The following is a 19,092-nucleotide window of genomic DNA, read 5'->3' on the forward strand; positions in this document are numbered from 1 at the left end:
TTTAATGACTAGCGTTCTTCATGGACTACCTATAGAAAATAGCTGAATGTACTCCATAGTCTAAGTCCTTTCTACTAGAATTCAACGTTTGTACAATTGGGTTTATCTGGACTCACTAAACTGTTTCTCCTGACACCTAACTAAATAGGAGATTAAGCATTTATTTGGGAAAAAAATCATCACCATTCTACAGGCTGGTATTAGAGCACAAAATTTGTGAGACATGAAAACTGGTCTGACCTTCTAAAAATGTATAATATCTATTGAAGCCTGTAACAAGGTCTGTAATACCTATCAAGGGTTATAATCCAATAATGTGTGGAATAGGGATACACGTTAGGAAAGGTTTCAGGAGTTTTAAGGAATGAATTGAATGCCTTAAATATTTACACCCCTTCTGTCCTTTAAAAATCTCCCCCACCCAGCAAAGAAGAACAAGAAATCTAAGCCTACCACTCTATTGTTTCCTATGCTGACTTGGTCTGCAGGAATAACTGGATCCTCTTGTTCTGTAGTTATTAAAGGCAAGAAAGCTCTTTGTCCATAACAATTACTTGTATGTGCTTTAATTCTTTCTGTTTATCTTTAGTTATTAAACAAGCAAACATAAGGGTGGTATTAGTGCTATAATGTTCTATAGTTTAATTATGACTCACTTTTAGGTCTTAAGAGCAAGAATATGACAAGAACATGATAAATAGGGATAATGGAAGATCTCATCCAATGCATCTAGATGACAAAAGTTTATGGAAAACTATTTCAGATATATGGTAACATTACCCTACAGCCTTCATTCTTTCTCTTGTACCAAGACTACATATTTCACAGGACATAAGGCTGTGAATCATTTGCACGCCACATAAGAAACATGCAGTTGCTAATACTACTCAGGGACAATTGTGTTACAAATTACCTAACAAGATACCCCATCCGAATCTTCATTAGGAGGAGCACAGTTGCAGCATTAGGGCCATGAGGGCAAGTAATTGAAAACAATGTCAGAAAGATTCTGGAACATTCTTAAATGAAGAATTTGGCAGAAGTGTATTTACATTAATGACCAATGTTTTCTTGGGATGTTAGACAAACACTGTTATCCCAGGAAAGAGGATGTAAGAGGAAATGAGAGAAGCAGTTCCTACTACGTTACTAAAATATTTAACCAAAATCTAGCAATAGACTGCAAGCATATATGATGTAGAAAGAACTCTCACCCAGAATTAGTCATAGCCTTCAAGATATTGCAATCTCATTAGTTTCAAGTTGTATAATGGTGAGGAAATCTGGAATTGTAATTATTCAATTTTTGGTTTCCTGTCTTATATTAGCCAAAATGTATTCAAAGACAGAATTCCATCCCATTAATATCTATTTGTTAGATATTCGTCCAGGCTAGCAACTTCAAGAAAGATGACTGAATAAGTTGTATATGGCCCTGGGTATGAGTATATGCCAGCAACCAGGAATAGTTAATGAGATGTAGTACAAGAGAAGAATGAAATGACAATAGATACGACAACTCATACTAAAGACTAGCAACGATATTGAGAATTATCTAATAACAAAAGTAATTTGTGGATGAGGGATTAGGAAATACTTTTCATTTATTCATCTGTAGGAGACAACTTTCTAGTTTATTGCTAAAAAAATAATTACAGAATGTTCTTTATTTCAAATGAAAAATCAACATGTATTTTTCCAAAACCTTTTCTTTTGCTTTTATTGTTGATTTTCTCACTTCACTTCCCTTTAATTGAAGAGAGGATGTGGGAAGTAGATCTGCAAAAGCCATGGTTATGTTTAATTTAAAACATGACGGTTGTGTTTAGAAGAACAGATCAAACAGAAAATAAAATATTACATTTTGAAGAGCTCTCTTAAAATGATAATAAGGGAAGAAATATCCTGTATTTGCATTCCTCAGTCTGCAGTCATCCCATGTCCAAGGAGGTTAAACTGTGTTCCAATTCATTTATTTTTATGTCTCTTTTCAAACTTGCTTCCTTTATACAGTAACACAGGTGCATATGGATTTCCCCTTATATTAACCTCAAAATAATATTATGAAGATCATTAGAATGAAAGACAAGCAACCAGACCCAAGAGTTTAATGCTTAAATGGGAATTTAAAAGGAGTGGTTCCTACTACTGGTCGTAGTTGAAGAAACATATGTAAGAGTCACAGCCTTCCTAGATCTCCATTTACTTAAGTTTCTGAAAGCCATTTACTTAAAATGAACTACACTAATTATAACTTTTTCCAAACAATAGGATTTGTGCTTACAACTGTGGGAATGGCTTTGACCTAATGCTTACTACTATTATACATACGGTCATAAAACCTCCTTCCCTATACATTTAAAATACAACAGCAACCCAGTATAAAAGTTGTGCTTATCTTGGTCACCCAACCTTACTTGAATGGTTGAAATGTTTCATATGTATGTGTCTAGGAATGTCTGCATGCAAACTAGAGGATCCAACACATATCCATCCCCAAATTGTGCAGTCTTACAGTTTTATTCTCACTATTGGGTCTGGGAGGGATTAGTATGTGCTATACGTGATGCCTGAATTGTTTCCCAGTTTTCCTTCTCCAGAAATAATACTCTTGTTCCTCGTAAGCAGAAAGTGTCGGTCTCAAGAACTGCCATATAGATATTCTTGATTTTACACAACTGGTATTTCCAAGGGCACATACTTTCCACTAGATTTCACAAGTTCCTGGAAAACTGGTTTTGATAACAAAGTAGAAACTGTCTATTGGCTGAGTAAGTCACTATGTACATTCCACCCTGCCTGAGATAAATATACCTTTTCTGTGCTCATGACACAACTTCCTTAAACTTCTTGGCTTGAATGTGGGCCAGTAAATGTGTGTGCCAATACCACATCCTGATTTCTAAAGCTGAATGACATCTCTCACTTAGCAAGCTCCCTTCAGTAGTCCATTGGATATTTTTAGCAGTACAAAGAACAGAATACACTTTGAATTCTCTATGTGTGAATTCACAAGCAACATTTTTTAAAATGGCATCAGTAATACAACCTATTTATTAATGAGTTTTTAAAAGAAGTTTATTTTCCTGTTTGGATTGTAAATATGGGATATTTATTAATAAAGGAAATGTCTTTAAATTTCTCAGAAAGAAGTCATATTGCTTCTCAGTATAATGCAATTCCAATTAGTGCAGCAGGATATAGTGCATCATTTCCTTTATTAATAAATGTTGTCCTGTACTTACAATCCTAACCTCTTAAAAAAATAAACCTCTTAAAATGCATTGGTTTCCTTACTTGTCTTGAAAACCAACAGAACTATACTATTTTTATGGTTGTTTTTTTTTTTTTTTTTTTGCTAGCATAAAGAATGGAGTACAAGTATGAAATATGGACATACCTGGCTTTTAAAATATATTTTAACATCTTTTAAAGAAAGAGAAAAAATGCAAGAGCTTTTATAATCGATCATATTCCTTCCCTCCTCTTGGGTTTTAGTTTCAAAATGTAGGGAGTTGAAAGGGAGTTGAAGTCCACAGGACTTAAAGTCGCCAAGGTTGAGAAACATGCTTTAGAGGATTATGGATTCTCTGGCTGGCAATACACTGGGAGTCAAAACTCTACTTGAAAACCAACAAAATGTATTTTTGATTTAATATGTATGAATAACTATTTATGGTTTGAAACCCATGATCGGTGAATAAGTATACTATGTGGAGAGAGCCAATTGCGACTTAGGCAACAAACAGTAGCTAAACACCAATGGATTAGTATAAAATGAAGGAACTTCTTTTACATATTTTACTGCAGAGATTAAATATGCACATTAGGGATGCTGAGCAGTAGCTTTTCTGCTTCAATAGGGTCAGATTAAATGATCTTTGAATTCCCTGTCAACTCTATTATTGTGAACTTGTTTTTAAGATGCCATGACCTTCTTCATATATTGAATGCATTGCTTTTTCAGGTTTAGAACCAATCCTAGCAACAATGACTTCCTTCTGCCTCATGTACAGCTCCATTGTTTCCAATTCTAGCATAGAGTCTGTTCATTGAAAGAGCCATTGGAGACTCTAAAAGGAAATGATTCCCTTGAATTGCTAACGGTTGCTGGGTGTGGGTGGATTATATCTTGTGAGCACAAGCTTCTCTGGAAGAAATGATGCAGCTTGTGCCAGTGATACAAACACAACTGGTTTAAAACAACAGAACAGCATGTGAGATATGAGAAAGCCCTAGATTCTTGTTAGCCCCACAGAAACAAAAGAAAGGGCAAAACAGTGAGTGTGACTTGACTTTTGATAAGCTTCACAATGCAGTTTTGTATTGTGGCTTTCCCCTCAATGAATCTTTTGTTGCCACTTTTGTCATTCTTATTTTTTTTCTCTTTAAAATATTACATGCACATGTTTATAAGCTAAAGTCAAAAGTTTTAGAGGAATTTTTTTAAAAAGGGCAATTATCCAGTAATATAATTCAGTTTCATGCTTGGAACCTTCTCTTTTGCTGCTCTGCATCTCCTTTCCCTCTTTTATATGCCTCCTCTTCCTCCACATTTTGTCTTCCTTTGGACTAACTACAAAAGTTCCCTTTTTTTTGTTTTTCCTTTGAAACCTCAGAGGAATTAGCATACATTTGCATTGCATTATCCCTGTTGGTCTGCCTTTTGCATCTTTCTTTTCCATATAGTTTGAGGCGGGATTTCTCGTTTTCCTATTTTCTTGGAGTGGTGTGTACAATAGTAGTACTCTGAGGCTTCAGCTGGTTGCTAAGCATTACTGAAATAAACTTGTCCATCAACAACATGAGGAAGAATGAATCTGAGGACTGTGGCAAATCATTGCACTAGACATGTCTATAAGGTTAAATGGCACATCTTAGAGTTTTAATGAACACAGCGCATCATTTCTTAGGAGACAATGCCCTAAGATGTTACAATTATTTCATGATATTCTATGCATAGATTTATTACAACTTTGCTATAGCTATTTACTAAAAATCCACATGTAGATCTATTCCTTCTGTGGCAAAGCCAAGCCACTGTTTTTGCTAAAGCCACCACATGACATCCCACTTGTTTACATTAAATAGGTCCTAAATCTAGGTGATAGGCAAACCTAGTGAACTGTTTTTGATCAGATCACAAAGACTCAGAAATGACTGAGAGGGAAAAAGATTATCTACTAACTATGTGGTATCAATATGGTTAGAATCAGGGATGGGCTGCTATGGGTTAGCCCAGGTTCGGTACAACCCATAGCTAATGTATGGCCAGTTTGAAGAACCTCCAAAAAGCACCGCTAATGTACACTGGAAGAGACTCTCTTCTAGCATCTTTACATATATTCCTTTGCAGGGATAACTTGGAACTACAATTTAAATCTTTTCAAACTATATACTTTTAGTGTTTGGAGCATGGTTAATAATAGTTTAATTTTAATGGAAGCCTAAAGATGCTTCCAAGTGAAGATTCTCAATTGAAACTATGTTTAAGTCTGTCTATATGTTGTAAAATAAGGAGTTTTCATTGTATGTTCTGATTGGTGTTCATGGACGCACTTTGCTAGTCTTTTGCCTGTTTGTCCTATTGTGGTTAACAGTTTTTTGTCTTCTTGGGCTATTGGGTTTTTTGTCTTATTTAAGATGTTTTATGGGCTTTGGTTGGTTTGTATGCTACAGTGGTTCCATGTGGTTGTAATAGTCTGTTGTTTCCGACATGTTTTTGATGTATGATTGAGTGGTCAGGCACTTTTTGATAAAGTGGCATGAGCATTCATTTTGTTGGGAAATGTCCTAGTGGTCTGTTTCTTTTTTCTGGCATTCCTGGCTGCTGCAGTGTGCTTCTGCCTGTCTGAATAATGTTCTTACACAGTTCCCCTTGTGGAGTTACTTTATTTTACTTTAATAGTGGAACGCTTGGTTAATGTGGGTGATTTTCATAAACATTTGATGGGCCATTTGAGAGCAGAATATATTGAACTATACACAACTTTAGACTGATTCAGTATAACTGTTCTAATGGTTTATCTTCCAAAGCAAAGCAATGGTGGTTTATTACAAGAAATATATCCAGAAAGTTTCCAAATTTCTGCAGAAAATCTAAATGTTGGACCATAATTAAATCATGGAAGAAATAAAATATAGCATTCTTCTGTCTGATTGAACTTTTTGATCTTATAATTTCAAGATCAATATACGACTGATACGCTGAACTTAAAAAAAAAACAACCTAGAACACATTTAGGGTTTGAAGTTTGAACATTATCACTGAATATTCATATTATGCCTACAAATTCATTTTGAATCTAGTATATCCACCCATTCTTCAAGTTAATGATTTCCAGATAGGCTAGGATTACAATTTCCATTACCTCTATGTTAAAACCCAGTCATATTTAGATAACATGAAGTTGACAAGTTGACATACCTTTTCCATTCAATTCCAGGTAAAACCATCTGTTGAAACTTGAACACTGTAACATAATTACAGCCTAGTATTATTTTAAATGAGGCATACACAACCTTAATATATTGGCTTTGAAAATTTGCTAGTGTCTCACAAATATAGTGAAGAAAATGTTAAATTAGAAACCACAGTCTTAGTCTCAAGAGGCTAAAATAAGCCTGGTTAAAAACGCTTTCCTTAGACAAAACCACAAGTTTCACTGTATTTTGAAGTCACTGAATGAATGCTCCAGTTGTCTTTCTTTTAGCAATGGTATTCATAAAAACTGTAGCTATGAGACTGAAACAAAGGAAACAGTGCAATCCTATACTTGGATCATCAAAGAAAGAGTCAGTAGTGGCACTAGGTCTTTAGTTAAATATGCTCAGTAGCCTATATCTTCCTGTTGAGTTTGTAAGTTACATGTAGCTCAAGGCACTTTTTGCAGGCTTGGTGAAAAGGAAATAACCTCACCTAGTTCTTCAGAAGCAAAGAAAACCTCAAAAGTGCACCTTCGAAACCCCACCTTACACTGCTGAGTCAATCACCCCCCCAAAAAAACCAGCAATGATACAAAAGATAGATGGGCTAAACTGCAATTAAAGTTTAACTTTTCTCCTCCTGAAATCCCAGTGAACCACTTCCCCAAATATTTATTAAATATTGATTTGCACACACTAAATTGCAAACTAACCAAACACAGTTTGCTGAGTGATGTGAATGCTGAGCCTACGGCGGAGTATTGTATTGTAGGAAGTTATCACCCAGCCCTCTCCCAGAAAAATGAAATATCCTAGGAAATATTGAAAAGGCAGAATATTTCTCTGGGTGTGAAAAGGAAGAAACATGTTTTATAAAGAGAGAATAGCTCCCTGCAGCTTCCTGCCCCCACCCACTTTGACAATGGGCCATAAAGAAGGCCAAGCCAGTTCCTTTACATAATAAAGAGTTCTCCCCTTCAGCTCCAGGGGGATGGGATTAAGGCATGATAATATTGGCCCTTTACCCAACTCCCCACATGGCATCTGAGAAGTCAACCAAACCTGGATTCAAAACGCATCCTAGAGAATTGCCCCTACATGGACCATGGGACTCTGACAACCAATCAGAATACAAGATCAAGAGCCAGAGAGGGCATAAAACCAGGGTCTCAGCATCTCAGTCCTTCATTCTCTTCTTCTCCCTAACATTGAAGCATATGATCACCTTTTCTGTTCAGGACTCAGGCCATGTGGTCCTGCCCACCATTAAAACCTCCTTTCCAAGCAGCCTCCATGTCTCCAGTGTCTTTCCCCACTTGGAGCCGAACCCAGAAGGACATTTTTTCCAACTGTATAAACACAGATAGTTGCATTCATTCGGTAAACCACAGTTAAATTAACCTTGGCTATAAAGGTATCTGCACGGGCACAACCCAGTTAATTGTGAGATGAGAGACTTCTTCTTTCTGCAATCTTAGTGTGTTGGGGCAGGTTTATGTTCTCATGGCATACCAAGGAACAAAGTAGCCAAACCCTATTTTAACCTAGCTTGCTGTGAAAAGCTCGGACTATATAGTTATCTACGATGCAGGATGTTGTGCAAAACCAGAGAACGAAGCAGGGTTCCATAGTTAAATAGCCCTTGGTTGCTAAATGCCTCGGTAAAATTGAGAAACATTTGAATTACAGGTCAGACTGTGACTGGAGCTACCGAAGAAAGGGCCGCCGCGGACTTTGCCCAGATCCGGCTCGCCATTGAATTCTCCTGGCCGCCCGTGAAAAGCGCCCGGGCGGCACTTGTGGCCGCTCTGATCCCTCCGCGCCGCAGAGGGAAGCAGCGAGCCGGCGTTCCGACGAGGGCTCGAGCTTCCTTTCCCTTCCCGCCACTGCTCGTCTGTCGTTAGTATCCGCCGCCGGGCTGGGAAGGGAAGAGAAGGCGAAAAGAAGAGCAGAGAAAGAGACAAGGGGGTCGGGTCGCTGCACAGCCAGGACCGCGGGGCGAGGGAGGGGCCAGCGAGGCCGACGACTAGTCGGCTGAGGCCTGGTCTGAAAGCAAGCCGACCTTCCAGCGACAGCAGGCCGAGGCCGCCCGTCGCCTCTTCGCCGGGGGAAGAAAGTAGGTAAGCGCCGGGTCTGCTCGGGCCTTGCGGGCCGCAGCTGACCAAGCCCAGCGCGGAACGGAGCGGAGCCTGGGGGGGAGGAGGAGAAGGAGGAGGCCCGTCGTGAGAGAGCATCCTTCGCTCCTCTTTGCTTTTTCGAGGCCTGGCCGGGCGGGACAAGGGGCTCTGCCTTCCCAGCCGCCTGTCGTGGAGTGGGCGAGGGAAGCGCGTCTTGGGCGGCGGGGTGTGTGCTTTGTGGATGGCCTCTTAACCCCGTTGGGCGGAGGGAAGAGAAGCAGGTTTCTCGTCGCCGCCGTTTCCCACAGTTGAGGCTTCTAAGCCGCCTTCGTGGTCGTCGCCGGGGAATTGTGAGGTGGGAATCGGTGCCTGATTCACTGTTAATTGGGGTGCAAAAGGGAGACGCGACCCTGGAGCTCTCCTGGCCCTTTAGTGTAGGGGGAGCCGAGCATTGTTAGCTATGTAAGCCAGATCCAGGAAAACTTACTTTGCCCATTGGCCCGTCACACCGTTTTTAAGGAAGGAGAGACCTTGTTCAATCCGGAAATGTTAGGTTTAAAGTATATACATACATATGCGGCCTTAAAAATTGAAAGGCAAAGAGATTCTCGCTAGGTTTGTTCGTCCAGTTTAGTGTTGCTTTAGAAATGAAAAGTTATTTGCCTTTCTCTTGCAAAACTATTGAGCAGAGAGAGGCCCAGTTTAGGTAAACATATCTACATCGATAAAAGTAGCACATCTTAATTGCTAGATTCGTTTCATAAATATTCTAGGCCTGGGATAATGTTTAAATATTTAAGCGTAGTACTAGTTATTACTGATATTACGAGTGATTTACTATATAAGTTATTCCCGGTGGGTGCTCTCTTGAGTTAATTGGTTTGACTTATTGGTGTGGGTATTCATCGCACTCTAAAGCTAGATAATTTTGGCTTCCTAATGTTTATAAAAATGCATGCTTCTGGACTGGTTTTCATAGAGCTGAGATTTATTTTTTCAGTTCCTGGTAAATGCATGAAGAATAGCAGAGGGAATAAAAGGCAATGTAGATTTTTGTTTGGAAATTGTAGATCAAGGTCTTAACAAAATGCTTTGCTTAATGGAATTGCTTCTTTAAATAAAGTTTAATGAATATGTTTCAAATCATACAGAAGTTACAAACATGGACTATAGACAAGCTGATTCTAAAAGCTGAGAAATGAATCTCTCTCCCTTAGAGAGAGTGGGGTAAGATCTGAGTAAGTCTTGATCAAATTAGTTCCTCTTTTTCAGTGGAAAAGCTGATAATAAAACTTTCCATGCTGATTAGTGGATGCAAAATAGAAGATTAAAAGTGTAAACTTTTCGTTCTGTTTCTAAAAATAGAACAGTGATAAAGTATAAACAAAAGTATCTGACCATTTAAAATTACATTTTCTGATAAAATGTCCTTGTAAACACATTCCAAGAAACGTTAAAAGAAAGTTTGCTTTGATAAGTTTTTATATGATATATGCTGCAGATAAGGCCAATGAATTATTGGATATATATGAAACTAATTAAATTCTAAATGTATTTGTAGGTACTAAGAAAATGGTAGAAAATTGAATAGGAATATTTTTTATACTCAGCATTCAAGTTGTCATTCATTTATCATTTCTCTAATGCAATATTTTTAAGAACTTATAGTGTTTTATTGTATAGAAAATATAATTATCTCTAGGCTTAATATGAATATACACATAGAGTGGGAACACTTAAGTTGCTTAAGTTTTATTCTTTATCCTCAAAAGATGTATTGTTTAAAAATATTAACTATTATAGCAAAGCTGTTGAAATATTATCTGATGCATGATAATTGTTCGTTATTTAAGACAAAGATAATATTAATGTAACTTCCAAAATTGTTGATTGTCATTTAATAAGTGTCATTTCTTTTCATAGACAAAGAAATGTAAATAATATAGTCCAACTATGTAAGAAATTAGTTGGTGTAGTTTCTCTTCACTGAATCCTAATAACTTTCAACAAAGCACTATTGTTGCTTAATAACATAAATCAAATACTTTGATAACAGTTCTAAATATTTGATAAATATAACAATCATAGAGTTTCTTAAATTTAGCTTATTCATTTTCTCTCAGTATTAGTGTTTCTTCTGTCTCTCTTTCTTGATGCCTGTCTTGTGACATTTGGGACAGCTTTTCATGGGGCTTGAAAGATGCACTTAGAATGGAGTATTTGAGAAACCTTCCCTAGCATGGCTTTTTAGATATTGGCCATTGTTTCCACTAGCCTTGTAAATATTCATTGCAACTACATGCATTTTGGAAGTCACATAACAGCTTTCTGTACAAGCATGCCTACTGACTGTTTCAGTGTTAAAAGACTCTTAAGAGATTATATCATGTATTACTGTTAGTTACAGGCCAAAGACTTGTTCTGCAAAGTTATGTCAAGAATGCTCTACCTCCCTGAAATGTCTAGATTCCTAAGATAAAATGTTTGTTCAGAAGGGGAAGAATGCTTCTGATTCTGATATGATTGACACTTTTTAATATTGGTTTTTAAAATTGTATTCTTACTATAGTTTTATTTTAATAAAGGCTATTTAGATACTGTCTTAGTTCTATAGTTCTTTATAAATACTGCCATTTTAAGTAATGTCATGAATTCATGAGGATCAGACTAATATCTGCAAAATTAAATAGCCTTTATTGTCATTGTACAAAATAAATACAACAAAATTGGTTCACTAACACTAATTAAAATATATAGCTCCTAAGGTATATTTCCATTATAGCTTGTTCCTTTGAGAACAATTTCAATGCATTTCTTTAAATTGGAAGTCATCTAACTAATCACACATGTATTTAAATCATATTGGAACTAGATTTTTAAAATATTTAATCAGACTTAGTATGTACATTACTTAATATAATTATTTGCAGTATATTGGAAGACAAATTAGATTTTCCACAATTGAAGTCTAATTGAATTTTCAGTGTCTTATATTTAAGACTGATTTAAGAAACCCATGATTGCTTCTTAATAGAAAAACTTTAGGTGGTCATGATGATTTTATGAATGCTGTTTACTTGCAAATCAAAACTCTTAAATCACGTGGCAAGTAGCAGAATTTTGTTTGGCATTTTGCCAGAAATGTAGGAAGTTTAAGAAAGTAAAGAATACTGGTTTCCTTTTTTATTATTGCAATTTACATTGATTTATGTAGTCATATGTAGTCTGTATATCTCTAATTTTGTTTTAAAATGAAATGGTGCAATGCTTCTTTGCTATTTGTTTGAAATGATAGTAAATTTTACTGGTTGGTTTAGAAACTACAACAGTGGTGTAGGTATATATTCCAGGATCAATTTCTATGTCATATTTCATGAAAAAATAGGTTCTGAAGTGTTAATAGTATGTTCTGGTCTTTTCATTGAATGGACACCCATTTTTTAGATTAATAATTGAAGACCAGCCAGAAATAATCTACTTTTAAAATTTCTATTCTAAGGGGAAATCCAGTAGTTAAAAGCACTTCAAGATAAGTATAGTAAGATTTGCAACTTGCTTTCAAAATAAAGCATCTTTATTTCAGGAAATATTTACAGAATAAATATTAAATCCATGACACTGTGATGAATTCAGTCATAGTTACTTTTCATAACATTTAGGTAGTGTAAAATCAGGCAATATTGTGATTTAAATGCAGTATATAACAGTTGAATCAGTATAGATTTTTAGGATCAAGTTTTGACAATTTTGTAATCAAATTTAATTATTTGGCAAAGAAGAGTTCCAATTACAGGTGGGGTATCTAGAGGCCTTTCACTCCCTCCTGCAAATAAATACTCTTGTTTTGTTTAAACAACACCTGGTAGTTAATTGAATTCTGGCACCTCTTTCCTGGTTTTGCTTGTAAGAAACAAAATTCCAGTCATATTAGGGCTGCTTCACGGGGCTGGACTGGTGTAAATTTGTGACTATCTTCTACACAACATTTTTTTAACGTTACAGAAAGGATGGAACTTATACTGCTATGTTTTGTTTGTTGACACAACTTAATTTGTATCACAGCTTAGTGCTGATATAACCTTTCAAAATGTGGTAGTTTTTATATTAAATTATTTCTATATTAGTCATCCTTGCAAACAATCCCAATCTGATTTACAGTCATCAATAGTAGCTTTATTTTGAGATGTGCTATGTAAACACACATTTCTAATGCATACTTACATATTTATATTATATATAAAAAAGACAAAAAAATCTTTACACATAGTCCTTGCTTAATAACCCTAATTGGGACCAGAATTATGGTGGCTAAGTGATATTATTCGGTAAACAACATATGAATGCACTGCTTAGCAATACCAGTTTCAGTAGTCCTGGTTGTTGCCATTAGCCAGGACCTCACGCTTCTCCTGCTCTGCCTCTCTACTCTCCAATTCTCCTTTTCTTCCTATCTCCCCCATCACTGCCCCACCACACTGTACTCTATCCTGCACCTTGGCAGTCTAGAGGTCAAAAAGATCAGAATAGGGCAAGCAGTGCAAACAGTGGTATTCCCTATGACACTCGAGGGAAGCAAAAATTGGAATTTGAAAAATTTGGATAGAAAGAATATTGACTCTTCTGAATTTTTAGTGTAGCAAAGTCTTCTGAAACTGTCATGGACAGCCAAGGAAACAAACCAATGGATCATCAAGCAGAGCAATCACAGCGGTCAAGGCACAAATTATCTTACTTTGACTGATTATGGAAGAAGAGGATGACAAACGGCATGTACTGAATTATGATGATAGATATACCATTGGAAGACATGAAGACTAGGTTAGGGACATACCCTAATGAAGATTATCTGTGTCATTGCTAAGAGTTGACACGGAGTTCATGGAAAATAATCAGTGAGTTAAAGATTGATTTTAGGGTCATGACTATTCTCACAGATCCTTTATGCAGTAAATTTTCAAATCTTTGAATAGAAATAACTCTTGCACCTAAGTTATAATACTGGCAATCTTGTATTCTAAATGTGGCAATTATGACACATAACTTTTTTCATTTTTGTCTATACTACTGTGGGCCTTTGTGTTCCTCTCTAAATGTCTTACGCTTGTACATTTATGGCTCTTTAGGTTGGCCATTAATAGTTAAGCATTTGAACGTAGCTTATATAATATTATTATAAAGTATTAGACATCAGTTGTAGATAGTTTATTGATTAGAACCATTCCTTAGGTGGAGAAAATGTGGATATTTACATCTTATAAAATTGCTTCAGAATTGCTAAAGGATTAACTATCCAGAGATAGATTTGTCACTGTAGCATGGTAGCACTTTTATACTTTGCACAGCAGCAGTTGCATTTATGGTGCCAATTGTTGTCATATTGTATTGATAGGTACAGCTATTAGCTAGGGGCAATTGTTTGCCATAGGCAACCAAAACACTTTGTATCATTAGAAATTCATGATTGCAAATGAAATTTTGTCATGCATAATTTTCTTTTGAAACTAGTGCTTTTTGCAACTTATATGTCTGGCTCCATGATGTCTAGGGAAGCTAAACTGATGTGCTTTGTAAATCGGTTACAATGGGTGTTTTTGAAGCAATCTATCTAATTCGGGAACATACACTTTAAAATAACAAAATATTGGAACAGTGTCGAATTTATAGCATCCTCTCTGTCATGAAAGACTCACGTAGCCCCTTTGTGTGCTAAAATAGTATATAAATTCTATCTGCATTAAATACAGAGCTGTTGCTTTATATTCTCCTTCACCACCTCCACACTAAATATGAATTCAATAATTGTATAATGTACACAATTTATAGAATAGTCTTTTCATATTGCACTGTGAGCATTGGAATAATATGCAGTTACAGATATTTTACATCTTGTATCCCCCCCCCCCCCAAAGTGTCTCTGATACTAAACATGCAAATAAGAAACATTCATTTTCTTTATCATTTTCAGAATTGAAATATGCAGAAAATATTTTATATTGCTAGCGGAAATTAAATTTTCCCAGCTGTGAAGCAGTACAATTTATAAATGCAGGTCCTTGACTTATGACCCCAATTGGGACCCGAATTTCCATTGTTAAGCAAGACAGTTGTTAAATGAGTCATTTTCCCCCATGGTTGTTAAGTGAATCACTGCAGCTGTTAAACTGAATTGCACGCCCTTTAAGCAAAACTGTTTTTCCCCCGCTGATTGTTCTTATGGGAAGCCAGCTGGGAATGTTGCAAATGATGATCACATTAGGCCAGGATGCTGTAGCCACATGACTGTGGTGATGTTGCAATAGTCATATATGTGCAAGGACCACTTGTAAGTCATTTCTTTCAGTGCTGTTGTAGCTTGCTAAAGAATTGCTTGTAAGTCGAGGACTACCTGTATTTGTAGTTTTGCTTCATGTTTTGAAAAGGGTTTTCAGACACCGTGGAATTGTTTTACGTACAGATATGTCATTAAATTATTAGGTTATTAAAAAGTTGACTAAAGGTTACCTCACCTTTTAAAGAATCTCTTCAATCAGCTTGCAATATGTGCATAAAATTTTCATTAGCAAAAGTATTTACTTATATTACCAATGAAATTTTGTTCAATTATGTGAAGTGAATAAATCGTTCAAAGTTAACTTGTATTAATTCAGATAATATAAAAATAATAAAATATACTTCCTTTTAATGTCACGTAGAAAACTGTATTATAAAATCCTACAGTTCTTTTATTTTTAAAATGAGTTAAAGTGAGGATGGGGAGTATAACATAATAAAGTTGTGCTTATATTATAGTAGGCAATTGCTAGGTTTTTCCATGTCACTCAAGATTTGAATGAAAGAGACTAACAAGCACATTGATTAGGTAAAAAAATATTTTGCTTTGTTGAATTGTTGAAATGGTTTAAAAGCATCCAATACAATTTCATATATTTAATTACCTTGTTGATTCAAGTTGAAGGGATAATTCAGTCAAATTGTCATTGAATTAAAGCTTCCCAGAGTCATATTAATAACATTTAGGTTATCTAGGTATTAATCCTTCAAGTGGAAATAGTTAATAGAAATACTTTAATGATTTAGCTTGTGCTAAGGATGCACAAAGGATGCACTTTAATGATATAGCTTGTGCAAAAGATGATAAATACAAAATGAACATTGAGTGCATTGCCATTAATCTATGTAACAATAGTGTATTAATTATAATTATAATCCATGTATAAGTCCTTATTTGGTGTAGGCACCAAATTAGAAACTGGGAGATTGTGAATTTTAGTCCTGCCTTAGGCATAAAGCCAGCTGGGTGACCTTGAGCCAGACACTCTTTCTCAGCCCTGGAAAGGAGGCAGTGGCAAACCCCTTGCCAAGAAAATTGCAAGGATTTGTCCAGGCAGTCTACAGGAGTCAAGTCTTATTTGAAGGCATAAAAAAACAAGACACCTCGCTCCCCTTTATTAATTCTGGTACGGTATTACACAAGGGGACAATAATAATAGTAAACATGCGTGCACACAGTGTATGATCAGAGATATATGAAAACCAATTTATGCAAGGCTTCATGGAACAGACTGTAGTGTCCAGTTAGTTGAATTTTATGATTTAAATGGACCCTTATAGTTCTGATTCTATAAACTAGCTTCTTTTATTCTATCATCATTATGCATATTATATATAACAAACCAAAGAAGGTGTGATGGCATTTGATAATGGGCAGTTATTGAATGAAGTGACTTAAAACTTATACCTTGTGCCTTTCTAAATGCTTTATTCTTATGTTGAACATTATTGGTATTCATTATTAGCATTATTAGGCAGATAATATATGAAAAAATCTTCTATTCTTTATTGTGCATGATACTGGGTGTTAAGTCCTCGAGGCTACGACGCCATTGACTATCATTGATGGCCCCTGATTGGTTGAGCAGCCAGCTGGCGGGAGAATGCAGCCATTCTATTGGTTCAGTGTTTGACAGCTCTAGTATAAAAAGGGCTGTCAGCTGTCAAATGCTGCTGTTTGCCGGGTCGAGGTTTGCCTTCCATTTTGCCGTGTTATACTGTTAATAAAGGTTATGTTAGCTTCAACCTGCCTTGCCTCAGTTCCTGTCTGCCTCCTTATCCCTACAGAACACTGATATCCCAGCATGTTTGTTTCGGGATCAAAGTTACTTGTTTGGGTTTACATGTACTACTGAATGAAAAACAATGCAAGGAACTGTATCTTTGCCAATATTGTTACATGATCACCATGAATACGATCATTGTGTCCGCATTGCCATCTGCCAGTTAACATTTAAATCTAGATTAGAAGCTGCTACTAGCTATTCAGTGGTATAATATGTACATTTCTGACCATCAATGTCAGAACATTTAACCTTTAGGCATCTTCATAGTTTAATTACACCATGTGTCTTGGATGCATCCTAATTTGAAAATTTTCTAATAGAAATAATTAGCCATGAATTCATAGATTGAAGGTAATATCCTTCATGATTTTAAAAAATAACAAAAGCATATTCAGTTCAATCTTATATTGATCATAAATTCATTTTAGGCATATATGATCAATTGTATTGTGTTTGAAAATCAAAAAGCATGGTATAATCTCAAGCTCTTAATGATGACTTTGGGCTTTGACATATTTTATTAAATCTCCCAATTCACCTGGGCAGGAGGCAGGGCCAAGATCTGTGGGTATCTAGCCAGGCCCAAAGGACCCAGTGGAGTGGGTTGGGTGGGAAAGATAGATGGGCGGGGACAGTTGCAGTGTCCCTGTGGTTGGTTATAAGGACAGGGCACTACAGTAAGCATAATGTTGAGTACACATTGTGTAGGTAGTCCTTGACTTAAACCATAATTGGGTCGAGATTTTTTGTTCCTAAGCAAGGTGGTTGTTAAGTGAGTTACACCCTATTTTATAACTTTTTTGCCATGGTTGTTAAGTGACACTGTAGTTGTTAAATGAATCGTATGGTTGTTTAGCTGATCCATCTTACCCGATTGACTTCCCTTGTTGGAAGCCGGCTGGGAAGGTAAGGAATGGTAATCATGTGACCTTAAGACACAACCATCATACAAAGCTAAATGCAATCATTCTTTAGGAAAAGTGCACTTTAATTTTTAATCTTTGATTGAAAGAAACTGGTTAATAGTACGGTCCTGTATGTGTATTCTCGTAAATGTGTTCATGTGCTCACTCCTAAGTAATAAACAGCAGCCTTAATTTAAAAGAAAGAAGGTATAAATCCCTTTCCTTCTGAACAAAGTTCAGCTGCAGAAGTTCTAGAATCACGACTTCAGGGGAAGTGGGAATTTGGGTAGGTGTCTGTGAAATTATGTTACTTTTGTTAGAATAAACCTTTTGTGGGTATTTTTAAGTATTTTTCATCTGTTAAATTATTGGTGATTATGAAATGTGTTAAAACTGCAAAGTTAATTCTTCTTGAGTTATCAATATTATTTATAGCACACAGCAGAGCTACCTTTCTGAAAATAAGCAGGCTTTGAAGGTTTTATGTCACCAAGAAAAGCTACCTGAAGTTTGATATTAGCTATTTCTTGGCGTAAGATGGGGGATATAAAATGATTAAATACCTACTTAGTATGTATGACAAGAGTTCATTGAGTTTTGTACTTTTTAGTTTTCACAATGATTGGTCACTCCTGACTTGCCTCCCAGATGATATCATACTCAAAACATTATAGCCTGCAGGGAAGACTTGCTTTAAATTTTAGTTGGAGAACTGGAAAAGGATAGGAAACAAATTTACCTTAACTCTTCTTTTTCAAAATTGCTCTACATATGACAAAGAAGTAGTTAAGATTTGAGTATTAGCCAAAACAGCCATCCACTGTTTGAATATGATTAACATTTAGACTCTTGTATATGTTTATTTTTTACAAACTTTTTAATTAATTGTGGCTATCTCATATTAGTAGTCCAGTTGCTTAGCAACTGTTCAAAATGCTGAATTAATGTTTATTTATGCCTACTCTGTAGTTGCAGCTTGTTGCATTGCCACTACAATCAACATTTGAGTGCTTGACAGCCCACTTATGACTCAGGGATGTTGCGACTTCCCCTTTCCACCTATCTTTCCCCACCCCACCCTCATCTTTGCCCTTTTTGCCTTCCTGTTAGCAGAAATCCTTGACAGCAGCCCTCAGCTGGTTGCCATTGCTTTACAGAAAACCCCTGGAAAGCTTCTGAGATCTTCTGAAGCATCATAAAAATTGGAGTATGGTGCAGTTAGATTTGTGAAGGAGGCCTGGTGCGGCCAACAGCTGCCTTGGGATAGGGTTGGGCTGGCCTCATCAGCAGAAGACAGCTATGGTCAGCAGGACATAGCGGGACCTTGGAATGCAGGGTAGTGGAGGCGATGGGATAGGGTTGGGCTGGCCTCATCAGCAGAAGACAGCTATGGTCAGCAGGACATAGCGGGACCTTGGAATGCAGGGTAGTGGAGGCGATGGGACCATTGCTCTGTGATGCTGGTGTACCTGGCCATGGTATGGAGCTTGAGACAGCACTCCTTGGCAGAGGTGCCACTGGGGGTGA

The 19,092-nt window shown here is 36.5% G+C and overlaps 2 protein-coding genes across 4 annotated transcripts in view; one reads left to right on the forward strand and one right to left on the reverse strand.

Moving 5' to 3' along the window:
* Window positions 1-8,222, reverse strand: part of LOC309392795 (transcription cofactor HES-6-like) — a 28,527-nt gene extending 20,305 nt beyond the window's left edge. Inside the window, exon 1 of the mRNA XM_081954258.1 lies at window positions 8,114-8,222. The gene's annotated coding sequence lies outside the window, so the exon portion shown is untranslated. The remainder of the gene's footprint in view (window positions 1-8,113) is intronic.
* A 7-nt stretch (window positions 8,223-8,229) lies between these two features.
* The window catches only part of CAB39 (calcium binding protein 39), a 30,123-nt gene continuing 19,260 nt past the window's right edge, over window positions 8,230-19,092 (forward strand). Inside the window, exon 1 of one of the 3 annotated variants that reach the window (XM_081954254.1) lies at window positions 8,230-8,546. The gene's annotated coding sequence lies outside the window, so the exon portion shown is untranslated. Of the gene's footprint in view, window positions 8,547-8,789; window positions 8,899-19,092 lie in introns of those variants that run through there. The other 2 variants (XM_081954255.1, XM_081954256.1) reach the window with 2 other exon arrangements.

The sequence above is a fragment of the Natrix helvetica genome (assembly GCF_964273705.1).
Source record: "Natrix helvetica genome assembly, chromosome: 5".
NCBI classification, from domain to species: Eukaryota; Metazoa; Chordata; class Lepidosauria; order Squamata; family Natricidae; genus Natrix; species Natrix helvetica.